Source organism: Bos indicus x Bos taurus, chromosome 23 (assembly GCF_003369695.1).
Source record: "Bos indicus x Bos taurus breed Angus x Brahman F1 hybrid chromosome 23, Bos_hybrid_MaternalHap_v2.0, whole genome shotgun sequence".
Lineage (NCBI taxonomy): Eukaryota > Metazoa > Chordata > Mammalia > Artiodactyla > Bovidae > Bos > Bos indicus x Bos taurus.
In genome coordinates, this window is record NC_040098.1 from 25,940,485 (window position 1) to 25,959,429 (window position 18,945).

The 18,945-nt window shown below is 45.5% G+C and overlaps 1 long non-coding RNA gene across 1 annotated transcript in view; it reads left to right on the forward strand.

Moving 5' to 3' along the window:
• The window catches only part of LOC113881746, a 30,108-nt gene extending 11,946 nt beyond the window's left edge, over positions 1-18,162 (forward strand). The window contains exons 2-4 of the long non-coding RNA XR_003508139.1: positions 3,275-3,420; positions 14,670-14,741; positions 17,385-18,162. This is a non-coding gene — a long non-coding RNA (uncharacterized LOC113881746). The remainder of the gene's footprint in view (positions 1-3,274; positions 3,421-14,669; positions 14,742-17,384) is intronic.
• The last annotated feature ends 783 nt before the right edge of the window (positions 18,163-18,945 follow it).

Genomic DNA, 18,945 nt, shown 5'->3' on the forward strand with positions numbered 1-18,945 from the left:
AGGGAGATAGCAATCTAAAGTGGTAAAAAGAACTACATGAGGAACGGTATTGCAACCCCAATTGTATACACTCCCAAATAACCTTCCCAGTTTGCCCTCGCTCTGGGTGGGAGGGCTCACTACATCACCTGGGTCATTTTCAGACCATTCTCTTCTTGACTGCACCTTGGCTTTTCTCTCTAGCCCCAGGGCCTTTGCACACACTGTTTCTTCTGCTTGGAACACTCAATTCCCGTGTGTCCTCTAACATATTAATTTTGTTTGTTTATTTTTGAAGTTTTTTTAAACATCCCACTATAGTTGATTTACAATGTCATGTTAGTTTCAGGTGTATAGCATAGTGGTTCTATATTTTTATAGGTTATACCCCGTTTAAAGTAATTATTATCATACCACAATTTCAACCTTATGTTGTGAAGGTTTCAACCTTATGCTGTGAACTCCTTGAGGACAAGACTGCCAAGGGCTCACAGTTGACTACAGTGCCTGGCACATGAAAGGGACTTCATCAATATACATAAAATCTGTCTTTTTCTTTTTATGGCCTTGCCTCGCAGCTTATGGAATTTTAGTTCTCTGAACAGGGATTAAACCTGGGCCCTTAGCAGTGAGAGCATGGAATCCTAACCACTGGAGCACCAGGGAATTCTCATAATTTATCTTTTCCTAAATTCTAACATATATAAATGTAGAAAAGAGTTATAAGGAGCCCTGACACACCCATCACCTTGCTTCAACAATTGTTAGCAATAGTTTGATGCAAACTGCAGGTTTCATTTTTATTTAATCAATACATGATTTAATATGTGTCTTTTAAGCTTTGAGGAAATTACTTACATTACAGAAAAATTGCAAAAGTGGTACAGAGTTTCCAAATACCCTTTACCCAGTCTCCTCTGATGTTAAATCTCACATGACCACATGACTGCTCATGGCGCAGCCCAGGGAGTGCAGCAGGGCCATGCCCATACCAGGAGCTCACAGATAGCAGGGGAGGCCAGTGGCTTTCAGGATTATTGGAGACTTACCGGGCTCTGGGAGAAGCCCAGAGGGGCACCCAGCTGGCCCTGGGTAGCACTAAGGTGAGGAGCTAAGTGCCATCAAGTGGGAACAGTTGGCCAGGAAGGGAGCAAAGGTGAACTGGAGCCCAGATCTGTGTCACTCATGGGATGAAGCAGGTTCGTGTCACCTCCCATCCCCAGAACCAGCCCCAAGGCAAGCAACTTGTGGAGCTCTATACCAAGGTCACAGGGGTAAAGCCTTGTACCAAGGCTACAGATATGGAGCCCTGCACCAAGGTCATCTCCAGAACTGATGGAGCCCCATAGCCACCATTACCACGAGCCTCCCTGATCTACTAAACTGGCCAGCCCCCTGACTGCATTTTAGGTAAAAATACCCATCCTATAGCACCTAACCAATCACCTAATGCCACCCTTCCTACAGGAATTTTCTTTGTCTTGAAGTTATAAAAATTGGCTTGTTGTTGCTGTTCAGTCCCTAAGTCATGTCCAACTCCTCGGCCCCATGGACTGACTGCAGCATGCCAGTCTTCTCTGTCCTTTACTGTGTCCCAGAATTTGCTCAAATTCCTGTCCATTAAGTTGGTTATGCTATCTACTATCTCATTCTCTGCTGCCCCCTTTCCTTTTGCCTCCAGTCTTTCCCAGCATCAGGGTCTTTTCCAATGAGTTGGCTTTTCCCATCAGGTGGCCAAAGTATTGAAGCTTTGGATTCAGCAACAGTCATTCCAATGAATATTGAGGGTTGATTTCCATTAGGATTGACTGGTGTGATCTCCTTGCAGTCCAAGAGACTCTCAAGAGTCCTCCAGCACCACAATTTGAAAGCATCAATTCTTTGGTGCTCAGTCTTCTTTGGCTTCCCTGGTGGCTGGCTTCCCTGGTAGCTCAGATGGTAACGAATCAGCTTGCAACGTAGGAGACCTGGGTTCTATCCAGGTCTGGGTCAGGAAGATCCCCTGCGGAAGAGAATAACTGCCTACTCCATTATTCTTGCCTGAAGACTTCCATGAACAAAGGCGCCTGGCAGCTACAGTCCATGGAATTACAAAGAGTTGGACAAAACGGAGCAACTAACACTCACCCACTTACAGCCTTCTTTATGGTCCAACTCTCACATCCATACTTGACTGTTGGAAAAACCACGGCTTTGACTATATGGACATTTGTCAGCAAAGTAATGTCTCTGATTTTTAATATGGTGTCTAGGTTTGTCATAGCTTTCCTCACAAGGAGCTAGTGTCTTTTAATTTCACGGATGCAGTCAGCATCTGCAGTGACTAGCCCATGAAAGTGTCAGCTCTCCCTTGAGCCCACTGCTCTAACAGCGTCTCCCACTCTAATAAACTCTATTCTCCCGTCATTCTGCCTCATGTCTTGAAATTCTTTTCCAACCCATGCACAGGCAACACAACTCACATTCTCTGTCCCTCAGATGTCATCCCACCCGCTTCTCCCCAAGGCAGACACAGGGCTGGCAACTCACTTGGGGGGAACCTGAGGGTTTGGGGAAAGTCAGCAACCTCATACCATAGGCAGGTGTCCAGGAGGAGATCTGCCTGGATCTGTCTCTTGGGCATGTGGCCTGAGTATATCTGCTTTCTGGACATGTCCACCCGCCTGTCCTTCCAGTAACTCAGACCCTGACCAAAGCCCAAGCAGAAATCGGGTTCCAGATCTGAGACTGATGCTGTTGATCCACACTGTTGCCCAGGCTGGAAGCTTCCTGTCTTCCTTGACCCAGCTTCCTCTCTCCAGATCTCCCCATTTCCCCCTCACTCTCACCAGTCCCTCTCTTCTCTCGGCACCACCCTGTTTCCATGCAGGCTGTCATCATCTCTTGCACAATTTCCACAGCATCCTGTAATGTGTTACCCAACCTGGATTTGGGTCTGCTTGCCCTGCGCACAATAAAACCAACTCTAGGCTGTGGTTGTTTTTCTTGTTGTTTAGTTACAAAGTTGTGTCTGACTCTTTTGTGACCCCACGGACTGTAGCCTGCCAGGCTCCTCTGTCCATGGGATTCTCCAGGCAAGAATACTGGAGTGGGTTGCCATTTCCGTCTCCAGGGGATCTTCCCAACCCAAGGATTGAACCCACTTCTCCTGCATTGCCAGGAGGATTCTTTAACACTGAGCCATCTGTGAAGTGTAGTCATTTTCTTTGTTTGTTTATTTGTTTTGTTTTGGGTTTGTTGTTGTTGTTGTTAACAAAGAGCTTTATTTTCATGTTCTGGTTTCTTCATGTCCTAGGTTCTGCTAACAACCTTGATTCTTGCACTGTTGAGCATGTCAACAGCCAAAGATACATCACTTTGAGGAGGAAACAAGCAGGAAGGTGGCCAGCTCCCTGTCCCCCCACCTTCTCCTGGTATCTCCATCCCACAGGAAGGGTCCAGGTAGGAAGTTGAATCTGAGCACTACTCTCCTGTTACGCCGTTCTCATCCTTGGATCCATCTTGGGGAACCAAGAAGGAGGATTCCTTTTTCCTGGTTCTCTAATGGAGACTCAACACCAGCTGATGTTTCAAAATCAAAACCAAACCAAACACCTGAAAAGCAAGGCTGAACGTAACTGTCTTCTGTCAGGTCCCATTTTCATTGCCTCATTGTCGTTCTGAGAGGTTTATCCTTAACTGCCATCATGGTCTGTCTCATTTTCACACTGGTGAATTTATGTAGGAAAAATTAACCAAAACTAGAAAATAACACGTTTGAACACTGTGGAAATTGCCTGAGACTGAACTCTGGGGGCCTGGGGGTGCAGCAAGGAGGTGGTCGGTGGAGCCAGAAAATATAGTGTTTATTGCAGATGCCAAGTAAGGAGAAAAGGCAGCTCCTGCTCAAAAACCCTAACACCCTGAGGTCTTTCAGTTCAGTTCAGTTCAGTCGCTCAGTTGTTTCCGACTCTTTGTGACCCCATGAACCACAGCACGCCAGGCCTCCCTGTCCATCACCAACTGCTGGAGTTTACCCAAATTCAGGTCTTTCAGGGGAGTGTTATTAAAGGCAATAGTAGGGATATGGGTAACAGGGTGTCTTATCAACTCTCATTCCTCTGTACTGATTGGTGGTGAGATAACAGGGTGATATTTCAGGAGTCAATATCATCAACCAACTGATACCAACTGGTCTGATGGGCTTGTGGTCAGCAGTTGCTTTCTGGTGGGAATCAGGTTTCTATAAAAACAATTCAAGAATGTGCATATCATATTTTGTTATCTGTGTCCTTCTGGGTGGAACTAGAGGTTCTGTGACTCTGCTCTATTGCTGATCTACTGTTTCAATTTATCACCAGTTCTCCTGGCCCAACTACAGCTCTTCGTTGCTGCACATTCACATCCTTTTCAGAGATCAATCCTTGAGGCTGACTTTCTGAGAACTTGGAGGCAGCCTAAGGGACTAAAGCAAAGTCTTTTACTGCAAGGAGTTGGAGTGACAGGGGATGAAGTGGGATCATATACCTGAGAGGGTCCCAAAGGGTCCTGCTTGGCTTCATATACTGTCTAGGCTTGTGTCCTGTGGTCCTTCATTCTACCCTCCTTGCAGCAGCCAAGGGGATATCTCTAAGAAGCAGATTGAATCCTATCAGTTTCTGGCTTAAAACCCTTCCCTGAGCCTCTTCTGGCTGCTGAGATGTCTATGACCAGCCTGGAGGCCCAGTTGGAGGGAGCATGTGAGCAGGCCCAAACCTGTTCTGCAGCCTGAGGGGCAGGGACACAGCCCATTGATTGCCTGAGCTGCTGCATCTTGGGGCACACCCCAGGACCTGGGGCAAGGACAGGCTGGGGGCTGGCCTGGAGATGCCCTGTGACATCCTGTGCTTTCCTCTTGGGCTCTGTATGTGCCTGGGCTATGCCCGGGGCTCACAAACAAAGTTGTTTAGCAGCAGTTGGGGAACAAAAGGGTGATGGGTAAAGATCAGACTCTCACACAGAGTTTAGAAAGCCCCTCCCCAGAGCCTCCCACTGTTGCCCAGCCTCGTTTCAGCCACTCTTCTGCCCTCACCCCTACACTCTCACCTTAATACTTTTCTCCTGCTCTCTTTGCTCTCCTGCCCTTGCATGGGCTCTTGGTTCTTAGAAGTCTCTCTATATCTGCCTTCCTTCTGCCTCCTTTTTCCTGGCTACCCTCCTCCTCACTTCTGAGGCCTGCTAAAGTGTCACTGCCTGCTGGAAGCTTTCTCTGACACAGTCACACAGACCGGGGCTGGGTAAGCGCTTGACTTCTGGTCATGGTGGTGGTTTATAGGCCCAGCCTTTGGAGACAGACTGCCCGGGTAAACTCACGGTGGCACTTGATGCTATGTGGCTTGGGGTAAATTACCTTCTCTTTCTATAATTCAGTTTTCCCATCTGTTAAATGGGAATGCAAGACCTAAGTGTGTTGTGAGAATGATGTGCAAAATGCTTAGCTCAGAGCAGTAAAAAAGCATGATATGTATGTCTTAATCATTACCTTTCTGCTCCTATCACACTGCTTCCTAAATGCCAAAACCTTAACCCCATTAGATTATAGGAGGGGTGTGAGGATATCTAAAAGCATATACATGTTGTTGATTAACAACGGTTATCTTTGGGTTGTGAAATCAGGATGTGTATGTGACCACATTATGTCGCTTTTTCAAAAGTGTTATGCATTGAGCCTATACTGTGTTTGACATTTAGAAAAAGGTGATAAAATATTTTAGGTAGGCAATTATTAAAAAGAATCAAAATACTCAATTATTTCTACACTATGGTTGCAAATACACGTACAGAAGCAAAGACACGAAGGAGCAGAACAAGAAAACTAATGTGTATTGGGGTGCAGATTGTGAGTAAATTAATTTTCTTTTAGAATGTCCTGGAATTTTAGCATACTATCATTTCTTTATAAATTAATTAAAATCAGGAGAACAGACATGAAGCAAAAGGGAACTTTCTCTACAAACAGAAAAGAAGGGAGAGACACGTCAAGTGAAAAAATTGCACGACGTGAGAGCTGTTGAGTTAAGTTTTATCTGGGGCAAAATGAAAACCAGAGTCCAGGAGACAGTCTATCAGAGATCTCTGACAAACTGCTCTGAAGAGGTAAGGGGGGAGGTCAGTATGTATGTCATTTTAGTGAGGAGAGCAAGGAGAGGCGGCCCCTTCAGCTAAATGTCCAATGGCTGCCTAATCCCACCAAGCAATTTACCAGCCCCGCCCTCTAACATGCCCCCTACCCCACAGTACTCCAAAATAGTCAAGGGGCCAGAAAAATCCCCCGCCAGCCAACAGGCAGAAATTTCCCTACTCCTGTACATGCACACACCTCACATTATCATGTAATAAAGTAACCTTTGGTGGCCATGGGACTCATTAACTGCTCATAGATATTCCATGAACACATACATCTAATTATAACAGACTGAATTATGGGCAGGACATGCACAGTAGAGCACCTTGTTTTACAACCTGCAACTATCAATGAAGACTGTCAGTCAATGACCCCCTGGATTATGCAAATGACCTTGCCTTAAAAACTCTGTACCTAAGCCCTCCAGGACCATCGTCTCTCTTGGTGTGGCCCACTTTTCTCTTGAGGTGTTCTCTCTGTTCTTTCTTTCAGTATTGTCAGTAAACTTTCTTGCAGTAGGTAAGACCTTAGATTCTTCTTCTTTGCATCCTTACCAAGAACTGAGGCCCAAGGGAGGAGTCGTCCTCAAACTCTCCTCCGTTAACAGAAGCAGCACTCACTGTACCTGGGCGCAGATCTGCACAGTCCAGCATCGCCCTGTGTCGTGGAGCCTCGCACAGCTTTTCAGGACAGCACACCATATACTGAGTGCATTAGTGCTGGGCAGAACGCATATTAGCACGGGCCCCATTCCCACCCAATCCTGGGTGCAGGCTTTAGCTTGGCTTTGCATTGCTTTGTATTAGCTTAGCATGTCCTTGTAGCTCACCAGTTATGGTAACTGTACATGAAGAAGTGTGGGGCTTTGAGTTCTAGGCAAAAAATTATCTCAATCACTAAGGAAACTTGGAAAGTGGCTTACCATCTCTGAACCTAATCCTTCATCAGTAAGATTACTGCGAGGCTTCAAAAGATAATATGTGTAAAATGCTTGGCATATAATTACTCAAAATTGCCCATCATCATCATCGCATGTCTGCATTTTGTGTGGATAGAGGGGAGCTATATGTACAAGTAGCACCTTAATGGCAAAAGTTTCCGCCTCCAGGGCTCAAGCGGTAGTGCTGGAGAGAGGGTGATGGGGTGGGGGTGTTTGAAACGCTGGGAGAGACTTTCCAGGTGAATTTCACAAAAAGAGGGGCAGAGCCAAGGCAAAGACAAGGCTATCAGAAATGCAATCGAAGGCAAGTCCACCCTTGGGGCATTCCTCCGAGCAGTGCTCCTCCACCTGTGGTTGTGAAAGAATTCCCCAAGGACTATAAAAGCACAGATTGTTGGGCCTCCTTGAGCAGAGGTTCTTTTTCAGCTGACTCAGGTATGGGGAGCCAAGAATGTGTATTTCTGTTCAGTCACTGGAGAAGGAAAGCTGTGGCATTCCCAGGAGGGGGACTTCTCCCCCTTAGAGACACGGATCAAGACAAAGCGAACAGTCGGCTGGCTTCTGCCCAGTATGTAAAGAGCAACCAGTTTTTTCGTTTTACAACAAGGGTTAGAAATTCCAAATTCATTTCAATAAAGTAGTCTAGAAAGAACGTCTATTTCAATATCTCTCCCTTCTGCTACACGGCTCTACTGTGGAAATAAACAATTTGAATCTCTCCAGTCATCAAATTGGTGTCTCTGTTAAAGCCAGACGCCAATGCTGTTAGGTTGAGAAGAACCACACCAGATTTGGACCCCTGGCAGGACACCCCTCCCTCCTTGGGACAAAGTGCTTGGAACTATGCAGAGGACAAAAGAGGTCACAGAGGATAAAAGAGGCCTACAAGCGTAAATGGAACAAGCTGACCCAGAGTGGAATACAAACCTGTAGGTCAAGATGTCTGTGTTGAGAAATTGGGCAAGCTGGAAAACAAAAACCAAGGTCAAAATCTTGACTGAGGAAAAGCAAGTAGATTTGATATTTTAATCCAAGCTCTTCTTTCTTATTGTCTTGAAAAATTGTTTCCTTAATTGGAACCCAGACCCCTAAGCTGCATCTGCAACACTAAGGGCAGGGACTGGCCTTGCTACTGATTTGACTTTATAAAATCAAATTAAACTGCAGAAGCGACACACTTCATAAAACTGGTATTCTTTACCTTTTTGATTATTCAGATATTACTAAATATATATACAACTTGTATAATATATCTAGTAAAAATAAAGATTAAATATATATATATACATCAATTTGGGAAAAAATACTGCAGAAAAGTTCAATTTCCTCTCACCAAGTTGCCCATCTGAAGAGAATGGGCCTTCTTACCTTTGCTGACCTCCAGTGGTACCAGCGATCGTGGTTAAAAAGAACAGAAAAAGCAGGTGGAAATAGAAGAGGGAAAAAAGGACATGCTTCTTGTGGAATGTGTGGATTGCCCCAAATATGTGTTAGTTAGAAATGCAGTTTAGGCCACTGACACGAAAACTTATTGATTGGTGGTAGTTAAATATGATTTCTTCTTAAACAAAACGCTGCCATAGTTGAAAAATTACAACTATGTCCTTAACATTTTACCTGGGAAGCAACTTGAATAAAGAATCTCAACCTAAAAAAAAAAAAAAAAAAAAAAACCAGAAGAAGAATCTCAACCTAAATTTGCAACTTAGGAACTGCCTAAATCAGAACCGAAGGCAGACCAGTAGCAGATGCTACGTGGAGGCGGCGTTGGTTTGTATCGTAAGTGCTGTTCACATCCTGTTTTGGAGTTGAAACTGGAGAAGGGTATGGACCCAAGGACAACAGTTATCAAAAGAAACCAAGGCTGCCAGGGAGATGGGGCGGTGGAGGCATTCTGTTCCACGCACTATCTCCATGGCATTGAGAGGACCAAGGCCCTCATTCTACAGCCAAGGAGATAGAGACTCAGGAAGATAAAATGTGCTTGTCATCCAGCTGGCAGAGCCAGATCCCTGGTCTTTCTGATGCTGAAGTCTGTGCTAGAGTTTCCACGTGCCTCTCACCCTCACGGAAGAAAGGAAGCAGACCATGAACTGGGGTTTGAAACTTGTACCAAGGCCACCACCACTGGGAACAAGAGAGGGTCTCAGACACAAAACAGGCAGAGACAGAGTGGGGAGGTGGACAGGGCAGCCTGGGACTTCGACTCCTGAGTAGATACGACACAGGACACGGGCAACATTTGGGACCTACTTGTGCCTAAAAAACTATTCATTGCTAATCTGAAATGCAAATTAAACTGGCCATTTTGGATTTTTATTGGCTAAATCTGCAACCCTATTCCTGAGTATCTTTTGTGTCTGGTTAGTTTGACTCAGAGGCAGTCTTGAAATTGTCCTCAATAAGCAAATGTTTATATGTGTGATACATGTTTATATGGCTCCTATATGGTATAGACAGCAGATAGGGGGTGAAAGGAGATAAAACATTCTCAAACCTGCTGAGGGTCACATTCTATGACCCATTCTTGGGGAGCCAAGAGTGTGTTTGTTTGCAAAGATGAGTAAGAATACAAGGCCGTGTCTAAAATGTCAGTGGGCACATAGATATGTGGGATCTTGTTAAGACGCAGGTTAAATTCAGCAGGTCTGGGGCTGGGCTTAAGACTTTACATTTCAGCTCCCAGGAGCTGCCCACGCTGCTGGCCCAGGGCTGCACTTCAGTGATATGCGTGAACCATGTGGGTAGTTCAGAGCACTCTGCAGATGGAGTCATTCATACTGCGATGAGCAGGAGGCAGTGGGGGCCCATGGCTGAAGTCTCAAGAATCGGTGCTTCAGACCCATCTGCTGTGTTCTGCCACAATTACAGTCAGGCTGTTGGTCTCAATCATTCACTTTTGGCAATAGACACACACAGCACCATTCGGCCAGGATTGTTGAACCAGGGATGTGCTCTCTTTTCTGTCAGCGATTTCTGCGGTGGTCAAATTGAGCACTTGTGGCCTAGTGGGGCAGAACATTTATGTTCCCACAGATACCTGTGTTAAAAGATGCAGAGAACTCATTTCATGTTTCTGCCTCTAAAGTAAAGGGACCCCTTTCCCACAATCCCACTTTCCAATGCTTAATTCTTTTTGAGTTACAGGGAGCAGGACTGAACTGTGGGGCCGACCCTCCTGCAGGAGGTCCGGGAGGTCATTTGGGAGCAGAGAGGCTTCCCTGCCCAGGACCAGCCATGAGGCTGCTGTGGATAATGAGTCTCTGTTGTTTTTGCCCTCACACCTCATATTTGGCCAACTTGGAGGCAAATGTCATCTTCAGTTCTCCACCCCTTCCAGGTTTGGAAGGAGAGAAAAACTGAAATTTATGAAGGGTCACTAGCCTGAATTCACCATTGCATTCACACACTTGTCCAATTTTTAATTTTTGTTAAATTTATTTCATTTGTATGAATAAGCATCTGTTTTTAGAGTTTATAGACAAACCAGACGCTGCAAGGGTATCTTCTTACTTTTCTTAATGTGGATGCCCTGATTAAACAGAAGATGATTTTGGAAACTGTTCAGATAATCTTTCATGTGAAAAAGGCTTTGTAATTCCATTTCCCAGGAGAGACTGGGGCTGGCCCTCCCTTTTGGCAAATATGTCCCTGGAGGTATCATCCGCTTCACTGAACTCCGGCATTCCTTCCAAACCCTGACTCTTCTGTCTGCTTCTTTCACACCTGAGTACCTAAAGCCATTCTCTATGACGCCTTCTGGAAATAATAAATGCAGCTAAATTGTACTTGTAAATTCAACCACAAAGACCTAAAAGGAAAAACAGTCCAATTAAACTAGATTATCAGATTCTTTTGCAATTGTAAAGGGACAACAAAGGCATTTAGACTATTGGGAAAGAGCAGCTACTTCTAGGTGTACATTACAGCTCTGTGAATAGGTGATCCAGCTTGAAGCGGAACTTGGGGGGCATTCTCCACACCCCCATTCACTGGACTGGTTCCTTGTTACTCACAGTCTGATGACAATGCAGGTACTTCCCAATCCTTGCACCTCCTCTGCTACTGAGATTGACAACAAGCATTCCTGGGCTAGGCAGATCAAGATTGTTTTCAACCTCTTATTTGCCCTATGACTGCAGAAAATTACTTTAACTTCTCTGGGACCTACCTTCTAAGACAGTTGTTAAGAAGTGGAAACTGTCTAGAACAGAGCTAGAAACACAGCAGGCACTCAAAGACACTAGCTATTATGATTGTTGTGTCATTGTAAATAGCAGAGGCAATGGAAAGAGAATTCAAGAGAAAACACAAAGTGGGGATAAGTGAGGTAAGCCAATTGCCCCCATATCCTCTGAAAAGGCTACTGTCTCAAGTAAATAGAAATCTAGCCAGAAGCTGACCTCTGTTTACCAGGCAGGAACTGGGGATACCCTAAAGGAGAACAAGCCACATAATCTCCCCCTGAGGACTCCCATAATTGTTATTTTAAGCAGATAAGGAGGGGAGCATTCCCAGAAAAGAGAGCCAAACATGTTCTTCTTGACATAAGAGATGCTATCTTGGGCCGAAACCATTTTGTGGTCCAAGCTTAGCCACAATGATTACCCTTGAACAGGTTTCCATGATTAATAATCTTAGGGGAAGTAAATGCAGAAACAAAGGAACAGCAGACAAGAAACAATAATTCAACGATAAGACATAGTCCCAGTTCCTTCTTAAGGGATAAAATATTATACTTTGATACATTTCTTATAGTTCTGCAAGAACTAAGGCCTCCACCCAGGTGGAATATGGTATAATAACTACCTGCTGAGAGCCCAGACTGGTTGGAACCTAAGAAATGACGATGGTGACTTTTGTGTGTGTGGCTATGCTGCAGGGCATGTGATCTTAGCTCCCCAACCAGGGATTGAACCCATACCCTTTGCCTTGGCAGTGTGGAATCTTAACTATTGGACCCATCTTAACTTAACCCGTCTTAACTAATAACGGTCTTAACTATTCCCAACATCGCGAAGTCCTGATGTTGATATTTTCTGACCCTCATGACTTCTATCAACTAAAGCCTGGTCTCTGGCAACCTCTGCCCAATCCTATGCTGAATGATCTTCTGCTCAAGCCCCTTCATGAACATGTATGCACGCTTAGCTTAAAACATCCATAATACTGCAGTTCAGGGACACACTGCTTTGGGAAAGATCCCTAGTGTTCCAGTGTTCTTCTTACTGGGAGATGGCGCAAGTAATAAATTCTTCTTTCTCCCGGGCTTTCGCTTGATTGTGTCCTTTGGTTTGACACTCACCAAGAAGGAACAACAGATGACCAATCTGTTGTGGTAGTCTGAGCGCAGGTTGGAAAAGAATTTCCAGATGCAGTATTCGAGAAGGGAGTGAGTTTATTGAGAGCAAGAAGCAGAGATAACGAAAGCACTGCAAATGCAGTGGAGACAGGGAAACCTGATGTATGGGTTATGTACATGTGTGGTAAGTCCCTTCAATCATGTCTGAGTCTTTGCAACCCCATGGACTGTAGCCTGCCAGGCTCCTCTGTCCTTAGGATTCTCCAGGCAAGAATACTTCAGTGGGTTGCCATGTCCTCCTCCAGGGGATCTTCCCAACCCAGGGATTACATCTCCTGCATTGGCAGGTGGGTTCTTTACCACTAGTACCACCTGGGAAGCCCATGTTAGTTGCTCATTCATGTCCAACTCTTTGTGACCCCACTAACTGTAGCTTGCCAGGCTCTTCTGTCCATGGAATTTCCTAGGCAAGAATACTGGAGTGGGTAGCCATGCCCTTCTCCAGGGGATCTTCCCCACTCAGGGATCAAATCTGGGTCTCCTTCATTGCAAGCAGATTCTTTACCATCTGAGCCACCAAGGAAGCCCAGGGAAGCTAGAAGGGTGGCGTTAGAAGATTGGTTAGGGTGCTATGGGGTGAATACCAGGGTGGGTATTTTTATCTAATTTGCGGTCAGGAAACCTGCTGGTGATGGTCAGGGAGGATTTTGGCATTGGTTACAATGGGGTTCAGTCAGTTCTGAAGATGACTTTGGTTCTGGGCTCTGCATCTGTGGGCTCTGCATCTTGGTACAAGGCCTTGCACCTATGACCTCAGTATGGGACTCCACAAAATCTGACTCCAGGTGGGCTCTATTCCTTTAGCTCTAACCCTTGTGTTCTATAGCCTGTGCTTAGTCATGCTGATTCTGCACCGTCTATAAAAGAATGTTGCCTGTAACATGAAGTACGCAGGATAGCCCATTCTCAAGGCTCTGACCTTTAAAGTATGATGATTTTCCATTCACAGAGATAAAATTTTATAGAACAGAGAACAACATTTGTCTCCTTGGAGATTTATGGGAACACTGTGACCAGACCTACATAGACAGCTGCAAGAACAAAGGCTTTTACCTCCCTCTTGGGGTCTGGTCAGCACCAAGGAGTTTGTAATCACCAGCCACACTCCCATCCCCCTTTAGTATAAAAGAACCCTGCATTCTAACTCAGATAAGATGGTTCTTTGGGAAAATAGTTCACCATCTTCTGGTCTGCTGGCTTTCCAAATAAAGTCCCTGTTCCTTGCCCCAACACCTCATCTCTCGATTTATTGATCTGTTGTGGGGTGAGCAATAGGAACTTGACACATAACAGTAACACCATGACCACTACTAGGAAAACGAATCAGTCCCCTTTTCCTGCTGCTGAAATTCGGCCTCTGTTCACCAGTGCCAAAAAGAGATGCAGAGTCAGAGTTTTGGGTGAAATAGAAAAGAGTAGCTTTTATTGCTTTGCCAGGCAAAGGGGGCCACAGTTAGCTAACACCCTTAAGACTGTGTGACCCACCTTGGAGGGGGAAGTGAGTTTTATAGTGTTCAAGGATCAGGGAGTAATCAGCTCATGGATAATTCTTGGATTGATTGGCCACAAGGTAAAGTTTCAAGCATCATCAGTTTTCTGATTTCAACCAGTTTTGGGTCTACATTCTTGTGGTCAGCAGTTTTCACCTGGAGGGGTCTGCTTCCTGAAAAAACAATTTAGGAACGTGTGTCAGGCCTTTATCTAATCTTTCAGGGAGCTGTGAGTTTGGGGATTCTGCTATGTGGCAGAATGATAGTCCAAATTGTTACCAGTTCCCTAGTCTAATAGCTATTCTTTGTTTCTACCTCTTCCCATTTCCCAATCATTAACTCTTGGCTCAGCATTTTACTTCAAAAGACAAGGACACAGGGGCTTGCCACAGCTTCATTCCCAACCTGGGCCACAGGTCTGGAGGACCTGCTTGTTAGAATTCCCTCACCAGAGGCTGAGCCAAGCAAGGAGGTCCCTGCAGGCCTGGACTCAATGCTATCAGAGACCATGCTGAGGAATGAGATGGGATAATCGCTCCCCAACAGTATCTGGATCTGTTTTACAATGTGTTTGTGCTTGTGTTTTATGTCATCTGTTGTTAACGTTGGAAGAAAAAGTGTCTTGGCCCTGGCAGGAGCAAGCCTGGCTTCTCACCCTCAACCCAGTCCCAGGTCTGGGAATCTTGGTCCTTGGGCTTCTCAGGGCCTGAATTTCCTCACCTGGGCAGATGCAAATGATCATATGTCTCTTGGAAGGTTGCTGAAAGGATAAAATCGTTAATGGATATAGATCTCCTGGAAGACAGCCTGGTCTGCAGAAAATGCCTGGTAGGTGTTCTTTTTTCTCATGACCTTTGTCTGGAGCAATCTCTAACCTCGAGGCAGTATAGTTGGGCCCTGAGGGACCCTTGATCCCTGATACATCTGTACCTATTTCTGATCTTGAAATCCCTTTTTGATCGGATAATGCTTTTACCACAGTTAAATATGAGGCATAAAGGACACACTGCAGAGAGAGGTAACGTAAATCTGAGAACTAATTGTGAAGGGGAAAAGGGCTGTAGTTAGAAAATCCAGGAAGAACAGGATCCTAGCTGGCTTCTTTGACATGGATGGCTGTGTGCACAGGGTCCTGCAACCCAGGGTCTGTGTCAGCTCCATGGGTCCTGAAACACTGCTGCATCCTGTGTCAAGTGCCTCTGGGGGTCACACAGCAGGAGGGAAGTTCACCTTTGTTAAAAACAAACAAGACAGAATTTTCCCTGATAGTCCAGTGGTTAAGACCCCGTGCTCCCAATGAAGGAGGCATGGGTTTGATCCCTGGCTGGGGAAACTAAGATCCCATATGTGGCACTGTGCGGCCAAACACAAATAAATAATAAAAACAACCCCCCTCTCCCAGCCCTGCAAAAGAACAGGAAAGAAAACAAGACAGCTTTGAAAAAGAATGACATTCTGACACATGTTGCAACATGGATGAACTTTGGAAACATTATGCAAAGTGAAAGAGACCCAAAAGGACAAATTATATATGATTCCACCTGTTACTGAACCAAACTTGGATCTGTTGGCTTTTGAGCAGTAAAGCCAATCTACTGACACTGGGTTGTGGGGAAGAAAAGTGCAGTGCTTATTTTAAGGCACCAGAGGAGTCTAGGATAACTCATGCTCCAAAGGCCTGAACTCCCCAGTGGGTTTCAAGGAGGCTTTTTAAAAAAAATTTATTTGGCTGTGCTGGGTCTTAGCTGCAGGACACTGCCTCTCAGTGGTTAAGACTCTGCTCCCAATGCAGGGCACCAGTGTTCGATTCCTGGTCAAGGAAGTAGATCCTAAAGTGAGGCATTTTTAAAGGCCAGGTGAGAAAGGAGAGTCCCAAGGTGTGTGATCAACTCGTGTACAATTTTCGGATTGACTAATGGTAAGATATAGGGTTGTGTCACAGAGATTAACATTATCAACCCTCAGCCTCCAGTAAGTCTGAGGATTAAGGGCTCATGGTCATAAGTAGTTAATGTCTTCCATTTGGTGAAGGTTTTAGCATCTGTAAAACAACTCGGGAAAAAATGCATCAGAAACTATTAGTTAGTTACTTCAGATAGGAATTAAGCAGAGAACCTGGGGGAGAGGGTGTCTGTCCAGGGAAGTCCCTACAGGGTCTTGTTCTGTTACACACTCCACGACAACCCACTCCAGTACTCTTGCCTGGAAAATCCCATGGACGGAGGAGCCTGATAGGCTGCGGTCCATGGGGTCGCTGGGGGTCGGACACAACTGAGCAACTTCACTTTCACTTTTCACTTTCATGCATTGGAGAAGGAAATGGCAACCCACTCCAGTGTTCTTGCCTGGAGAATCCCAGGGACGGGGGAGCCTGGTGGGCTGCTGTCTATGGGGTCGCACAGAGTTGGACATGACTGAAGTGACTCAGCAGCAGCAGCAGCAGCAGTGAGGCACCTAGAATAGGAAAACTCATGGAAACAGAAAACATAATAGTGTTTTCTATTAATAATACTATTAATTTCTATTAATAATTAATAATTCTAATAATACCCCAGGGCTGGGGCGGGGGAGCTGGGGAGTTATTAATGGGTGTATAGTTTCAGTTTGGGATGATTAAAATTTTCTGGGAATGGATAATGTGATGGTTCTGATTCTCTGTATGCTGAGGCCCAAACAAATAAATAGGCTTTAACTGCAATAGGGGAGATTCATAGCCACCCAGAGGAGACATTCTCATTTGTCAAAATTCCAGACTCCTGAAACGGGAGAGCGAGGTTGGTACCAGGATCTCCAATCAGCATCCCCTGGGGGAGAGGACAGGGACCCACAAGGCCCTGCCCTCTGTCTCTGGGGACAGGCTGAGTCAATGACCTTCACTTGCGCTTCTCTTTCTGTCCGAAGCTAAGATTCACAGGTGTGGGGGGAGAAGAGGTAGGATCTCGAATGTTTCTCAGGGGGTCGTTGTGATCTCCGAGGCTCACTTGCTTGGGCACCCAGTTACCCTACTAGTTTGCATAGCAGGCGCTGAGCCCAAAGAGAGCCTTGTAGGGAAGGAATTACAACAAAGGCATGAAGTTGCACTTAATGGGATTACCACGCAATGAAAATTGTTCTGACATCAAGGCTGAGCTTTTGTCAGTACCCTTGGGGAACATGCCAGGTTGGGCTCAAGCCTAGGGCTTGTGTTCAAAACCCATGAAGCAAAACAAGGCAAAACCAGCTTGGAGCCAAGGGAACCCAACCACGTGATGCTCTGCTTCTCAAGGCAGGTGCCAGGGCAAGGAGTGAGGACCCAGGAAGTGGTTGTTTTTAAAAACAATCTAATGAGGAAAGGATTTTATCTTTCAGTGTAAAAAACCTTCCAAATAGAATTACTTATCAAGACCGTGCAATGATCATTAAAAGAAACTGGGTCATAGTTTTGAATATTCCCCACATAATTTCTTTTTCTTTTTCCTTAATTTCTATCAGGTCAGACTCTTGGCTTTGGCGGAAGTCAGAGGAAGAAGTCATCGCACACACACAGGGCCAGGCTTCTCCTGAGTACCCATCGTTCCCTCTCTTCTTCACCATCTTTTGGCCATGGCTGCCCAGATCAGGGATGAGAAGAGGGCCATTTGCTAAATGTGATCCCTAGGTTGAGCTTTGACTGACAGGGAGCAGGGTCTCAGGCTCCAGCTTGACTGGGCGGGGGTGCTGACTGGCCTGGATTGTCATAACTGATGAGCAGTCTGTCCTCTGAAAGGGCAGGAGGAAAGGAAGGGACAGGATGTAGCATGGGAATGGTCATGTCCTGTGGTGGTCCTGAGGAAACTGCAAGAAGTCTGATGAGTCATTAAGTCATTTCACAAGTAAGGTCATGTACCGAGGTGTACACGCAGAAACAGATCCAGTGTGTAGCCTGGGCAGACATCCCAGTAGCAGTTGAGGGCTTGTGAAGTTGTCTACCCGAAGTCATTGGCAGGGGCTCTGCTCCAGACCAGAGACTCCCATCCCCACGGAGAAGGCTTGGAACATCACCCTAAATAGCTCTTCATCCCTCCCTCAACAGAGCCCTGGACTGGGGTTGATTTTCAAATTTCACAACTTGGGAACTTAATAATCACCTTTAAAGAAAGTATATCAAGGCTAGGGAAACTTTGGTCAATTTGTGTAATTATTCATCGGTTATGCTTCTGTGTGGCTCAGATGGTAAAAAATCTGCTTGCCAGTGAGGGAGACCCAGGTTCAATCCCTGGATCAGGAAGATCCCCTGGAGAAAGGAATGGCAACCCACTCCAGTATTCTCTGGAGAATCCATGGACAGAGGTGCCTCGTGGACTACATACAGTCCATGGGGTCACAAAGAGTCAGACACAACTGAGTAACTAGTTTAACTAACACTGCATCTAATCTCAGTGTCTCTGTAGTTGGAATTGTTCAACCAAGGAAAAACCTAGCCTCAGGTGTCTCTGTTAAGTAGAATAAGGTTGTCTAATTGTCCACGATTTTTCCATGGCTGTAAAATGTTTTCTGGACCCTCTCTGTCCCCCATGCTTCCTCTTAGGATTAACTAGTGTCAACATCATCTTACTCCTGATTTGTCATTTGCCACTTTTTTCTGTCCCCAATACTCAGAATCATTGTGGGTGTTGGAGAGATCCTGCCCTCTCAAATCACCACTCACTGGCTTCCCTTGTGGTTCAACTTGTAAAGAATCTGCCTGCCATGTGGGAGACCTAAGTTCAATACTTGGGTTGGGAAGATTCCCTGGAGAAGGGAAAGGCTACCCACTCCAGTGTTCTGGCCTGGGGAATTCCATGAGGTCACAAAGAGTCGGACACGACTGAGTGACTTTCACTTCCACTTCCCTTAATGGTCCCGGTGTAGATGCAGAAAGCAAGAACAGTGCCCTCTGTAAGCCTCTGCCTGAAGAATTTTATATCAGGGTGTGTTGACTGTGTTAATCACTCAGTTGTGTCTGACTGAGAAGGCAGATTGTTAACCATCTGAGCCATCAGAGAAGCTCTTGTTTTTTTGTGTTTTTTTTTTT